At 32.7% G+C, this 15,864-nt stretch overlaps 1 long non-coding RNA gene across 7 annotated transcripts in view; it reads left to right on the forward strand.

Annotated features, from left to right (window-relative positions):
* LOC144313047 (uncharacterized) overlaps positions 1 to 15,864 on the forward strand; it is a 554,585-nt gene that overhangs the window by 528,591 nt on the left and 10,130 nt on the right. For 5 of the 7 annotated variants that reach the window (XR_013378733.1, XR_013378728.1, XR_013378729.1 and 2 more), the window contains one exon: positions 2,039 to 2,628. The exons of the other annotated variants lie outside the window; for them this stretch is intronic. This is a non-coding gene — a long non-coding RNA (uncharacterized LOC144313047). Of the gene's footprint in view, positions 1 to 2,038; positions 2,629 to 15,864 lie in introns of those variants that run through there. 7 annotated transcript variants of the gene reach the window in all.

Here is a 15,864-nt window from a genome sequence, read left to right on the forward strand (position 1 = left end):
TTCATGTACAGAAAGAAATGTGAGAAAATAGTATTTTAGAGTAATTATGAAAAATGAATTAATATCTTAAATTTATTGACATATACAGATTGATGAAAGAATATTATGCCCTCTATAGACAAATGGATAAAGACCAAGGAAAAAATATACAAGAGAGAATTATTTTAAAATATTATTAACTTAAACACTGAAAGTCAACATTTATTGAACACTATTTTTCAGGCACTGAACTAAGTGCTCTACATACACTTTCTGGTATACTCTGAAGTATGTATTCCTTTTATCTATATTTGATGGGCTCATCAAGGTTAAGTAATTTGCCAAAGTCTCTTAGCTATAAAGAGATATAAGAAAATATATTCAAATTTACTAAAGGTTAGAGAGTTGCAAATTAAGCAACCACATGATAGATTTTTGCATTGCAGGTTAGGGAAAATTAAAATTATATTAATAATTGATGCTATAAATCTTGGAATAAAATATATATACAGGGGGATCCCTGGGTGGCTCAGTGGTTTAGCGCCTGCCTTTGGCCCAAGGTGTGATCCTGGAGTCCCGGGATTGAGTCCCACGTCGGGCTCCCTGCATGGAGCCTGTTTCTCCCTCTGCCTGTGTCTCTGCCTCTCTGTGTCTCATGAATAAATACATAAAATATTAAAAAAATAATAAAATATATATATATGTTGATGGAGGTGAGGTCTTTAATTCAATAGAAATCAAGTTGACAATGTTGCTCAAGCATCAGAAAGCTCTTTATGCTTTAACTTACAATCCACATATAATTTACTAAGCAAAAAAAAATAACATAACTATATATGTATATTTGCTTGTATATAAACTTATTATTTGAACAATCAAGTTAACTAAGTATCTAGAATCATTGGAATAAATTGGAAAGATTATGAGTATTATTAAGGCCTATTTTAATTTTGAAGATTATATAGCAACCTGGAAACCTTTTATTATTATCATTTTGGGAAAAGAACAACAAATGCAGAATTAATTTATTGTCAATCAATCAAAATATGCCTACCTATAAGAAAATCTGGAAAGGAATTGTAAGAAATGAAAATAGGTTTATAATGTAGTACCAGAACAATTAAATCAATGAAAACAGAGTAATGCAGTGCATACATGCTATTCAAGTCTATGAGTACCCAAAATAAATTACCTAAAGTAATGCATTCTTACATTTTATTATAGAATCTATTATGTATCCAGAACAGAATAATTTGGAGTTATGCTCCCTCTGTCAGTGTTTCTCAACCTCTGACTATTGATATTTTGGGTTGGATAATTATTTTGTTGTGAGGGACTGTCCTTTGTATTGAAAGGTGCTTAGAAGCATGTCTGGCCTCTATCTACCATCTCATCATCCTCTCAGAAAATGTGAACTATTGTTTTGTAGAGGGTTGTTTGCAAAACTGGCCACAAACCTTCCTCTATTTGTATCAGTGCATTTTGTAATGTGCTTACAACTCTTCTCAAGTGGACTGTATTTTTCTGCCCCTTTCACCTGCCTTTATGGCTTTGTGACTTTGGCCAATCCATTGAGTTAGTAATTATGAGTCTCGATTCCAAGCACAGACCTTACAAGACCACATGGATTTATACTTGGGTTTTTTTGCACGCCTGCCTTTCATCTGAATAAGCCCAAACTAGAGAATTGGAGGATGAAAGATAACATAACCAGAGTTGTTACCCAGAAGCTCCAGCTGAGGTTCCATATACATGTGAGAGAGCCCAGCCAAGATAGCAAAAGACAACTCACAGGCAACCCTTAGCTAACTGCAAATTGTAAGGGATCCCACTCTCAGCAGGAGAATATCCCTCCTGAGTTTAGGCTAAATTCCTAAACCACGGAATTGCAGGCCAAATAGATAGCTATTTTAAGTAAATAAACATATGAGTGCTTTGTAACACAGTAGTAGGTAACCAACATATTGTGTCACTTAACTTTACAGCTTCTGGAATGCGTGTGTTAATGCCAAACCTCTGCAAAATAACATTCTATATCCTAGTTTACCTTCCTTCCTAGGAGAGGCGAGGACTGCTTCTCCCAAACCAGGTACAGCCAAGAAGAAGACTCCCGAGAAAGGCAGCCAGACCAAAAACCAAGAGGCAAGAGTGAGTGAGGCCAGGAATGTCTCCCAACAGCCAGACAAGGCCACGCAGGCCCTTCCCAGAGCCACGGGGCCCAGTGGGAAGTCAAAGGTCAAAGGCAGGAGGAATAGCCAAGGTGGTGAGACCCCCAGGAAAACAAAAGTTGGGAGTCGGAATTCAAAATCTACCATCCCCAAGGGCAAGAATGGTGCTGCTTCTCCAGCCAAGAAGGAAAACCATGTCCCTAAAGAAGTTGTTGCCCATGCGGCCAAGGAGGGACCTAAAGCCAAAGCTGCTGCTCCTCCGAATGGTGGCAGGTCTAAGACGCTGCCTGAACACCTGGCCAGGAAGACAGAGGCCCCCAGGGGCCCAAGGAGGGCTGGCATGCCCACCAAGGCCTCCTCATCCAAACTGGCCAGCAGAGACTGAGAGCTAGAGCTGGGGTGGAGACACTGAGGTCCTGCCTGAGTTTTATTCCCCAACAAACTGTCACTCTATTTATTTCATTGTAAACTATTTATTAATAAAGGCTTTTTTTCCCTTCAAAAAAAGAAAAAACTCATGACTCACTACTACTTCTAGTTGAAATATGCCTGGGTTTTCTGCAGGATGTGTGACATCCAGTCAAGTAGTAGAGACCATCCCATCTTGTGGATTTTGACTATATAAGTAGCTAGATTTACTCTGAGATATAATTTGTTTTCACTTGATAGACCCAATTAGATTTTATTCAATTTATTTTACACTTTTTTTCCCACTTAATGTATGCTTTATGGGAGTAATGAAGTTGCAAGGAAAAACAAACTATTACTTTAAGATATAAATATTTACAAGAAGTAGTTTGAAACTGCTGGGATATTTTGTGAAAATAATTAGGTTTGCAGATTAATGAAGTAAAAATTATTATAATTGTATTCTAGCAGTAGGACACTGCTGATACTGAGATTGTTTGTACCAGAGTCCTTTTGTTGGGTACACTTCCCACTCTTCTAGCAACCCATATGGTAAATATTCTGATGTAGTTGCTTGTTTGTTTCTTTTTAAAAATCTTATCTCACACTGTGGTGCTAACAATAATTTAATATAGGATCTAATTTTTTTCCTGTTTTGACAATTGATATTAGATTTTGTTTAAAGTATTTTTGAGGACATATTGAACAATCTTACCAGATATGTAATATTTTTAGACTTAAAACCAGAACACTTAGATTGTAGTTGAAAAATTGTACTATTGACAATTTTCAAATTTCTGTATTTCTTGCAGTTCCCTTATTTGAAATTTAGACATTGTGATCAAATGATTATCAAAATGGCCTCAATTCCTTCCCTTATCCTATATATGTGATTCTTGCCATGTGACTTTATAGGTTTTTCCATCAAGAAGTGGAGTTTCTTCTCCCACTCCAAATTGAACTGACTTGTAACTTACTTTGACCACTAGAACATGACAGAGGAGATGGTGCACCAGGTCTGGGACTAGGTCTTGAAATATTGTGCTTTGGTTCACTATCTCAGACTCATTCCTTTACATGAAATCTAGTCTGGCCGAGCACCCCCTGGAATAAGGAAAATCACATGAAATGGAGCCATTCAATTATCCACATGAGGCCACGCTAGACCAGTCAACCCCATCTGACCCACTGGCTGTTTGCAGATAGATGTTTGAGCAAAACCAACTGAGATCAGCCATACCTGGAGCAGATAAACAGAACCACGAAGCTGACCTCTTTTCTCTTTCTTTTCTGTTTTTTTTTTAAGATTTTATTTATTTATTCATGAGAGACACAGAGAGAGAGACAGAGGCACAGGCAGAAGAAGAGGCAGGCTCCTCGAGGGGAGTTTGATGTAGGACCCGATCCCGGAACCCCGAGCCGAAGGCAGATGCTCAACTGTTGAGCCACCCAGGTGTCCCCTGACCTCTAGTCTCATGGGCAATAATGAATCTTCTGGATTTAACCTATTATGATTTGCAGTGGTTTGCTAGGCGGTGTTGACAAACTATATTATATAAAATAATTACCACAATTTGTATACCTCTAGTGTAATTATTTGTATGAAAAGACAAGCACATATGTTTGGCCAATATTATTTTATATACTGATGCCACAAATCATTTTATAACTTGAATTGTATTGCATTTTCTAAATAAACTGTATAAACTATTTTATACAGGTAATACATTTTTGGTTTATCTAAATCTTAATTTTACTGATTTTTATTTGAAATTAACCATGCCAAATGGGAACACATTAAAATTTATTTTACATATGCCCAAAAGCATTATTTCCCAAATTGTGTTTTTAACTTGAGAAAACATTTATGCTACAGAATTATTTTAAAATAGAAAAATTCATTGAAATGTGCTTTTTAGAACCTTTTAAAAATCGAATTTGATGTGTCTTAAGTATATAGACATTTCTTATTTACATATGAAGCAAAGACAAGTTAAAGAAGACAAATCATTTGTCTGGATCACAGAGTGTTTCAAGATTTTTTAAATTAGAGATATAAATATTCAGTTATTTAAAACATTTAATTAAAATTAAAATAGGAAAAATCATAGACTCTCAACAATGAATTAGAAAATTATGCTTGTTACTTGAATGAACAGTTTAAGCCATTGTTAAGTGATAGCATTTTCTCTGATAGGACATGTTTGCACTGCTCTGATAAAGATAACTATTACTGTAATTTTCTTCCCTGAAAGGGCACATATGGGAAAATAACATTTTCTGTGAGTTTATTGACTTGGCTCAGGAATTGTCTTATTAATACTGACTGCTGCTAGAAAGAAACAGCCAGTAATTGTTTCAAAATTCTATTGGAATTTTGTGCTGGACTGGTGTTTATGTTAACTTTTGCAGGTGCTGTGCTGTTCAGGGGCTTCTATGAACTGCTGGTTTTCAGTCATTTGTCCTTGTTTCAGCTGACAGTGTCATTCATGACTGCACAGGTCTATAAATGATGGTCTAATATCACTTATCTAATTACTTGGCATCCTGTACTAAAGTTTAAGCATCCTGTGTCAATAACAGCTCTCAGCTTGGCATTCGACAAACAAGCATAGATATGTGTATGGATATATCTACGGGGGAGGGGGAATGTGTAGCTTGTGTCCTTTTGTGTATTATCAAGCCATGACTGACATACAAAAAATTATCCATGTTTAATGTACACTTACTGAAGATAAGTATATACCAGTGAAACAATTACCATAAGCAATGCTATAAACTTAGCCATTCCAGCTAAAAGTTTCTCCTCCAGGAGTACCTGGGTGACTGAGTTGGTTAAGCACCTGACTTTTAATTTTGGCTCAGGTCATAATCTCAGGGTCCTGGGATCGAGCCCCAAGTCAGGCTCTATGCTTAGTGAGAGTCTGCTTGAGAATTTCTCTCCCTCTGCCTTTCCCCACCCACTGCTCATACTCTCTCTCTCAAATAAAAGAAAAAAAGAAAATCTTAAAAAAAAAAAACAAAAGTTTCCTCTCCTTTTGTGTGTGTGTGATCTTTAGCAAAAGATCTACTCTCTTAACAAAGACTGCAGTATACAGTATTGTTATCTATATGCACGATGCTGTACAGCAGAGTTCTGGGATTTATTTATCTTGTATAACTAAAACTATATACCTTTTAACCACTATCTCCCCAATTCTTCCTCCTCTGAGTCCTGGTAACCACCACTGGATTCTGTTTCTATGAGCTTTACTATTAGATTCCTGACATAAGAGGGATCATGCAGTATTTGTTCTTTTATGTCTGTCTCACTTCACTTAGCATAATGTCCTCTAGGTTCATCCACATGATAGCAAATGGCAAAATTTCCTTCTTTTAAAAGCTGAATAATATCCTGTGGTATGTGTATACTACATTTTCTTTGTACATTCATCTGTTGATGGGTATTTGAGGTTTTTTCCCCCAAAATGTTGGCTGTTGTGGATAAGGCGGCAATGAACATGCAAATGTTAGTATCACTCTGAGATCCTGATGTCAATTCTGAGATCCTGATATCAGTTCTTTTGGATAAATATGCAGAAGTGGGGTTGTTGCATTATATGATAGCTCTATTTTTAATATATTGAGGAACCTCAAACTTTGACTCTGTTAGTTTTCCATAGTTGCTGTATCAATTTATATTCCCATCAAAAATTCCTTTTTCTGTATATCCTTGATAGCATTTGTTATCTCTTGTGTTTTTGATAATAGTCATCCTAATGACTATTAGGTGAACTATATCTCACCATGGTTTTGTTGTGTATTTTCCTAATGCCTAGTGAAATTGAACATCTTACTTGTTGCCCATTTGTATGTCTTCTTTGGAGAAATATGTATTTAGATACTTTGTCCATTCTTTAAGTTTTTATGTTTTTGCTATTGAGTTCTAGGATTACCTTATATATTTTGAATATTAAGCCTTTTTAAGATAATTTTTATTTAGCACTTAAAACACAAGATTTAAATGGCTGTAGTGTTTGGGAATCAGCTAAGATTTTTGAAATCCCTATAACTGAAATTTAATAAATTACAGTGGTTATGCTTAGAACTAGTCCATATTTCTCCATCTCCTGAATTTATTTCTTCCTACATTTTCCCTCTTTACATCCTCTATCTCTGGTCCTGTTTATATATTTAAAAATTCTTTTGGATGCTAGTTTTATCAGATGTACAGCATAGTGATTTAACTTCTCTATACTATGCTCAACACAATTGTAGCTACCATCTGTCATTATACAACGCTATTACAGTGTCATTTACTATATTCCCTATGCTGTAACTTGTATTCCTATTATTTTCTCATTCCATAACTGGAAGCCTATATCTCCCACTTCCCTTCACCTATTTTGCTGAATCCTTCCAGCCACCCGCCTCTGTTAACTACCAGTTTGTTCTCTGTATTCATAGGTCTGATTCTGCTTTTTATTTCTTTCTTTATTCATTTGTTTTGGTTTTTAGATTTCATGTATATGAAATCATATGTTATTTGTCTTTTTAAGTCTGACTTATTTCACTCAGCATAATATCTTCTAGGTCCATCCATATTATCACAAATGATAAGATCTTGTTCTTTTTATGGCTGTGTAATATTCCATAGGGTATAGATATGCCCCTTCTTTATCCATTCATCTCATCAATGGACACTTAGGTTGCTTCACATCTTGGCTATTGTTAATAATGCTGTAATAAATACAGACGTGCATATATATTTTCAAGTTAGTGTTTTCATTTTCTTTGGGTAAATACGTATTAGAATTATTATATTATTATATTATATAATATATTATATATAATATATTAATTATATTATTATATTATTATATAAGTTATATTATATAATATATATAAATATTATTATATTTCTGTTTTTTAATTTTTGGAGAAACCTCCATACTGTTTTCCACGATAGCTCTTCAAGTTTATATTGTCACCAACAATACATAAGGAAGGGCTCCTTTTTTGCCACATCCTCACTATATTTCCTGTCTTTTTTATGTTAGTCTTTCTGGTAGGTACAAGAAGATATCTCATTGTGGTTTTGATTTGTAAATCCCTGATGATTAATGATGTTGAACATTTTTTCATGTGGTTATTAAACCCTTTTTAGATATATCATTTTCAAGTGTTTTCTCTTATTCCAAATGTTAGCTTTACACTCTATTGACAGTTTGCTTTGCTGTATATATTTGCACTTTAGTTTGGTATAGTCCCTTGTCTATTTTTGCTTTGATATACAAGAAATCATTGTCATGACCAAGAAGGTTTTTACCTATGTTTTCTTCTAGGAGCTTTACAGCTGCAGGTCATATATTTAAGTTGTTAAATCCTCTTTGAGTTGATTTTTGTGTATGGCATAAATCAAGGGCCAGTTTCATTCTTTCGCATATAAGTATCCAATATTCCTAATACCATTTATTGAAGGGACTATCCTTTTTTTGTGTGTGTATTCTTGCTCCCGCAGCTTGTGAAAGATCAGTTCACCATAATTGTGTGGGTTTAGCAGCTTGTGTTTTAAGACCTTACTAAGTGTACATTTTTTATGAATCCCAAATGAACAAAATGTTGATTTTTTAAGGGCAAGCTTTAAAAAAACTCACTTGCATTCTTTTAAATATGAACCAGAACCATAGCTTTCTTTCATGAACATGATTTATGAAAATGTATTTACCTAATACTTTAACATATTTGATTAGTTGAACCACACCCAATTCTTTCAGGAGAAGTGCTTTATTGTCTCCTTTTAGTAGATGAGAAAACTGAGATGTGAGGCAGTTTGCCCAGTTTCACACCATAAATCACCAGCAAGGCTGGGATTAGTATTCAGTGAACATCCACATCCCTAAATCCATAGATCTGACGAAAGGTTTTAGAAGGTGAATTATCATTCATTTGCAAAGATCGCATATCCTTAAAATTACTTGGTAAATTTAAGTAGTCACACAAAATAAAAATTATTAAAAAACAAACGACTTCAACTCTATTTCTTGTGTTAGGAGAACATTATTAATATCTCTTCATTTAGTCCACTAGTGAAGTATGTGCAGGAGAGAGAAAGACAGAGAGGAAGAGGGACAGAGACTTAGGTCACCAGAATTCATATTATAATGTCTTTGCTTTGAATGTCAACTTAGTTCTAGCTTTATTTTAACTAATTTTCAAAATGTGTTTTATGTTCCAGGAAAAGGACATCATCTGTGATTTTTTTTAAGTTGAAGCAATTTATAGGAACTAATACATCCTTTTGTGCCTCTATAATTTATTTCTGAATATGATCAGGTTGATAATATTAGTATTGAGATAAAAGACAGTTTACCACATAGGATATATTGGAGGATATAGAAGTCTCCATACAAAATTTATTTTAAGGATAGGTTTTATGTAATAATACTCCTTTTCTGCATAAAAGTCCTCTCTTGATCATTAACAACATATATACTAGAGATTTTTACTACGTTTTTTCATAAAGAAGAAATCTCCTGAATTCTGCCCCTAAATAAATTCCCTTATTTTTTATTTTTTTAATGAATTTAACATTCGTTTGGAAATATATCCTTGGTAAGCATGTCTGTCCTTTATTATACCAGAATCAAAAGGAAACCAGGCTGTTTTAAGGTTCTACATCCTTGTCCATCTCAGATTGCCTGCTCGTTTCCCTTTGGAGTCATGTTTCCCTTCAAAACTAAAGACAACTGAGAGTCAGTTCAAGGTTTGTTTGTTTGTTTGTTTGTTTGTTTCATTGTTAGTACTTTATTCTTCACTTTGTGCTGGACAGTGAAGCCATGGCTTTTGAGAGTAAGTAGGACCTGGTAAAAGGATTTCCCTTGTAAATTCAGAAACAATTCATTTTTCCCACACTGAGGTAGTGGTGATGACTTTGAAGTCGTGTAGCTCAATATTTTCAAATCCTTTCTGTGGAATTCATATGCCTCAGAATTTGAATCTATGTTAGTGTTTTTACCTTATGCCAAACATCCCTTTAGAGATTATTGCTTCCATCAGAATTCTATTAGCTTTATTAGCAACATAGACAAAGCCTGGCAACAGCAGTATAAAAAACTAGAGATGCCTCTACTTTTCATTCTCCATAAACACTACAATATAAGAAATTCAGTGTACTGAAATGTAAAGCAGTCATTGTTGCCCTTAGGACCATAGAGTTGTCAAATATGGCATAGAGACTAAAGAATCAATTTATAAAAAATACAGTTAAAATATATTAGTGCACATTGGGTGTTTTGTTCCCAGTAGTAGAACTTTAGTAAAGTCAGGGGCACCTGGGTGACTCAGTGGTTGAGCATCTGCCTTTGGCTCAGGTCATGATCCTGGGATCCTGGGATAGAGTCCCGCATTAGGCTCCCCAGAGGGAGTCTGTATTTTCCTCTATTTCTCTCATAAATAAATAAATACATATCTTTTAAAAATCATTAAAAAAAGAACTTTAATAAAGTCATAAAAGAATCCACAAATATTTCTTACCAAGTTGCTGAATTGCCCTAATTTCCTCATGTTCTCATGTACAAAAAGGTGCTAAGTTTCTAAAGGGGGAAAATAATGTATTAAAGTTTCATCTCTATTATTTAAAATAATAAATACTGTGTCTCAGTACTTCTGCATAACTGTTTTTTTCCCCAGTTTAGCTACATTTAGTGTTTGCAAATCAGTATAGCAAAGATAGTAAGTAGAAAATATATCCAAATTATCTACTTCTCTGAGAAGAATGATAATAAAATTAAGATAGCTCACTTGGGAGTTCTCTGCTTACAGATTGTTTGAATTAGGGTAGGATGTATAGATTGGAGAGAGTTTTACTCTATAACTTAAATATGACTTAGGACATAACAGCATATGAGATCTGAAAAAGTTAATATAGATCATTAACATCTTGTGTGTGTACCTTTGTGTATGTGTGTGTACGAGACATATGTTAAATATTATTGAGTACCTACCATATAGCAGGTGGTAGCACTAAACACTGGAAATATAACTGCAGGGTGATTGTATTTTCTGAATTGTTGAAGAATAAAATTGAGCTCAGGGTGAGAATAGCAGCCATTTTTAGACTTCAAGTGTCAATCAAAAATAACTATCTGTTTCATTAGAGACAGAAGTTTGAATTAATTTTGAAAGTTTCCTTTGTTTTAGGAAAAAATACTTTAATAGTGATATGGTGGTGAGGCAATGGTATTGTTCTTAAAGAGGGAAGGGCTAGGCAATGGGGAGATAAAATGAACTTCATAATAATTTATAAAGATTTCTTTACTGTGATAAAAGAAGTTGTATCCTGAATATTTTAGTAATACTGCTCGCTAGTGGAACTGGTTTATGGAGCAAGCTGGAGTCTGGAGTGAGCAGAAAGCAACTTTGTTTATGTGTTTTTATTTACACTTCCTTCAAATTTGCTTCCTTGGATCACTCTTTCCTACCTCCAAATTAGATAAAATTATGCGCAGATGCCATAGTTTATGTTTAGATCTTCTCAAGTATTATCAAATAGCCATAATTTAGAGATATTCAAAAGTCTAGACTCACCAAATTAAAGCTTTTCTCCCTTATATCTCTCCTTACACCCAATTTTGGTTGGATTCAAGTTTGAAAATCCACACAATGGGGTTAATAAAAAGTCTCAAATTAGAAAAAAAAAAACACAAGCTATTACTGTTCCAATCTTGACTCTAATATATTCTTATTTTAGAAATAATGGAAAATATTCTTTGTTTATAGAAATTCTAAACATTTGCCCCTCAAAATTGAAGAAGTCATAACAATATGGAAGTCACAGGTTTATACTTACATTAAGCACCAGTCCCAAATGGTTTGAAAAGAGCTTAGTGTCTAAATATTGTGAACAGATAAATTCCAAATTGAATAAAATATTCTAGATCACAAAATAGTTTGAAAGCTATTCAGTGTACTTAATAAAACTAATACCCACACTATTAAAACTATTAAAACATAAAGGGCAGCATAAAATACAAAAATAAAACACGTTGGTTAACTTTAAATCAAGCAAGCAAACAAACAACAAAATAAATCCAGCACCAAAGTCAATCTCATATATCCATGTGGAAGTGTACATCTTAAATAAAACATTATTGAACTAAGTATATTGATGTACCAACACAATAATGTATTAGAGCCAAGTGAGTTTCCCACTCATGCCTTGTAATAGCAAAAAGATTCAACATTAAAAATAATATTGAAGATTATTTAAATATAAATATCATAAATATATTAAAGAGAATATGTATTAATCTCAAATGAAAATCCAAATATATTTGTCAAAATTCCACATCCATCTGATGTGTGTTTGTATTTACTTGAGAAAGAGAAGAGAGATTTTTAGCAAAACTCATACTCAGTAGAAAATACATATATAATATGTACATATGTTAGAGGCAATCTAAATTAACATAGCAGGATGACTGCCCTCATTAGCACTGTTCAATAATAAAAAGCCACTAGATTTCCTGTAAAAAAATAGTTCAGAAGAGAAATAAAGTATAAACACTAGATTGTATGTAAACATAGTCTTTTATTATATGCAGAAAATACAATAATCGATCTAGAAAATACATTAAAATCAATTGAGAAACATTAAAATACAAGAATTTAACAATATGAGCAGATACAATATTAACATAAAAATTAATAGGTTTATTATGCATCAGCAAAAACCAATTTAAAATAAAAGAGAAAGTTGTCATCCATAATAGTAGCAAAATTATAAAATAAATTGGAATAGAACTAATCAGAATGTATAATACCCGTATAAAGGGAAATATAAAACTTTCCTAATGAGTAGAAACTCCGACTGAATAGAGAAACATACCATGTTTCTACTGAAGTCTTCAGTATTGTAATGTGTCATTTCTACCTTAATTATACATAAATTTGGTGCAATGCTATTAAGAAATTTGTACAGTGTTTTCATGTAACCTTACGAACTGTCTGTAAAACGCAATGAAAACAAAATATAGGAGATTGCCAAGATAATTTTGTAAAACTTGTAAAACAAAGTAGTTTGCCCAGAAAAAATCAGTGTGGGAATTAACTATAATAGCGGCATTTTGAGACATTAGAGAAAGAATGAACAGGTCAATAAATTGTTTTGAGATCATTGGCTACTTGAAAAATAACAGAAATCTTTAAAAAACTATTTACCAAAATAAATTAAATTCCTAATAAATTTAAGATAAAATAAATAAAAATATTTTATTAGAAGAAAATAGAGGAAAATAAATTTATGACATTTAATTAGCAAATATCTTAGACATAATAAGAGATGCAAAGCAAAAGATACATTACATTAATGGATTGTTAACTTTTGATCCAGGAAGATATATCATTTAAAAAGTTGAAAAGCCACAAGTAACAACAAAAAAAAGTTGAAAAGCCAAGAGATTGATAGGGAATATTTCAAATATTTATAACAACTCAAAAAGAAAAAGGCAAATATCTGGTAGGAAGTGAAGTAAAGAATAAGAACTGACAATTTACTGAATAGGACATTCTAAATGTTAGTAATAGATAAAAATGTGTAGTTTTGATGGAAATCAAGGAAATCACAACTAAAATAAAAAACGCCCTACTTACCAATCAACACGTCAAAAAATATATCCAATATGTGTTAGAAGGCTATATAACAATACCTATCAAAATTCCACATACTTGTATCTCTACTTCAACATCTATGTTCAAAGCAACTTTCACAAGAATGATGCCAGATTTTAAAGAGATAGATAGATGATAGATAGATGATAGATAGATGATAGATAGATAGATAGATAGATAGATAGATGATAGATAAAAAATAAAACAAATGCAAAAACCCATCCATAAGGATTATTTGAATAAACCACATAGACACACATTTTATGGAATCCAACACAGTGGTAAGAAATATTAAATTCTATGAATATTTATTAAGATATTTTTAGTGTATTTAAAAAATTTCTTTATGCCTGGTGCCTGAGTGGCTCAGTTGGTTAAGCCTCTGCCTTCAGCTCAGGTTATAACCTCAGGGTCCTGGGATCCAGCCCTGCACCAAGTGTTCCTGGAGCTCCCTGTTCCACGGGGAGCCTGCTTCTTCCTCTCCCTCTGCTCCTCCCCCCACTTCATGAGCTTGATTTCTCTATCTCTCTCTCATGCTCTATCTCTCAAGCAAATAAATAGAATCTTAAAAAAAAATTCTGTATGCTTCTATATGCCAGACACTGACCTAAGAAAAGAAATTATATTAACAGCAGTAATCTTCCCCAAAATTTATGAGGCAGAAATGTTGTTCTACCCATTTTACAAATTGGAACAGGAAGTCACAGAGAACGAATATAAAATAAAAAAAGAAGCAATATTGTTTTTTTCCCTTAATTCTTATATAAGGATGTGATTATATTGAACAATTTAGATATAAAACAGTAAACTGGTAATGGTGATAATATTTATAGAGTGAGGCTGGATTTGGTTATCATATTCATGGAAAATAAGCTTCACCTTTATTGAAAATAAAATAAATTTTGTTAATTTGTTCATTTTAATAATTTTAATAATTTGTTAATTTTAATAATTATTTTGTCAATAAATAATTTTGATAAAAATTATTAAAATGAACAAATTAACAAAATTTATTATTTTTTAAAATGTATTTAATATAAAGAATGTGGGTCCATGAAGTGTAGTTTACTAAATTGTATGTTGGAAACAAAAATCTTTTATCTGAAAAGTAACTCTTAATATCTCAGAATCTTATTACAATATCTGAGATAAAATAATATATATTATTTCCGTGGTTAATAAGCATTGAAAATAGTAAATATCATAAATGTGCATAATTTTTTCAAAAATTGATAAAGTTCATGCTCTGTAAATAAAATTATTTCTGAAATAAAGTAAATGTCAAAAAGCATAGTAAAATATATCTCAGTACAGGTGTCAGTACTTTCAGATATCAAGATGTGCATGCACTATATACCAACAAATAAAATATAAATTTAAGTTAATCATAATGTTTAGGGAATAGAAGTTTCTGCTTAATTAAATCTTTCTGGAGTCCAGAGCTGTTTTGGTTAGTCCATTTTCATCCTACTTGCTGAGCATAATTGGGTATTTAAGAAATGATTGGGGAATGCTTAAAAAAGCCAGAATGATGAAGTTATGTCAAAGGGACCAACCTGAAAAAGTTCCTAATAGCCAAAGCAGCAACAATATACACAATACAGGATTGGATTATAATCTAAGGTATAATATAAAATATATGTGTGAGTTTCTATTGATATGAATAAATGATTGGATCATTCAAAAATTGAAAAAAATTAAAAATCTCAAGTACAGGAGAATTCCAAATTCCGTGTATATTATATTACCCATCCCTCAAGAAGGTAGAATTTATTCTCCATACCTTAAGTATGGAGTGAGCTTAGAGATTTGCTTCCAAAGATCAGAATTGGAAAGGAGAAAACAAATAAAAACTTCAGAGTGGGGCCATGTTGGCCAACACAATCTCAGCCAGGTAGTCATGTTAACATCATCCGTGTTAAATCATGTTGAAGTATGAACACTTGATCTGATAGAGAGATAGCTACTTCAACTCTTATTCTCCATAAGCCATAAATTATTATTTTTTCTAACGACTAGACATGTATCAGACAAACCCAAATTAAGGAACATTCTATAAAATATTTATGCAGTACTCATCAAAACTCTTAGTCATGGAAAGCAAGGAAAGTCTGAGAAACTCTCTTGGTCTAAAAGAGGCTAAGGACATATGATGACTGAATGTTATATGGTAACCTGTATTGGATACTGAAACAGAGAAAGGACATTAGGAGAAAAATTATAGAATCCAAATAAAGTATGGCATTTAGTTAAGAATGTAGCAATGTTGGTTCGGTACTTATAATACATGTACCGTAATAATGTAATACGTTGATCACAGGGCAAGCTGGTTATGGAGTAAATTCTCCATATGTCTTTACAATTTTTTTCTAAATCCGAAACTATTCTAAAATATAAAGTTTATAAAATGATTGAAAAGAGAGTCATACTTGGGGGTCAGTCACCATCTGAACTTGAGTGAAGAGGCAGTCCACTTCATGGTAGATACAGGTGTATGGATATAAATAACTAGAAATGGAAATACTTACAAATAACAGAAAATAATGTGGTCGCTTATTGTTAAAATCTATCATTCAGGTTTGTTTTGAGACTTGCTTATATATTAATGATAAAATATAAGTAAAGTACAAGTTGTTTAATTGAGGGTTTGAGCATCAGA

This window comes from Canis aureus, chromosome 4 (genome assembly GCF_053574225.1).
Source record: "Canis aureus isolate CA01 chromosome 4, VMU_Caureus_v.1.0, whole genome shotgun sequence".
Classification (NCBI taxonomy): domain Eukaryota; kingdom Metazoa; phylum Chordata; class Mammalia; order Carnivora; family Canidae; genus Canis; species Canis aureus.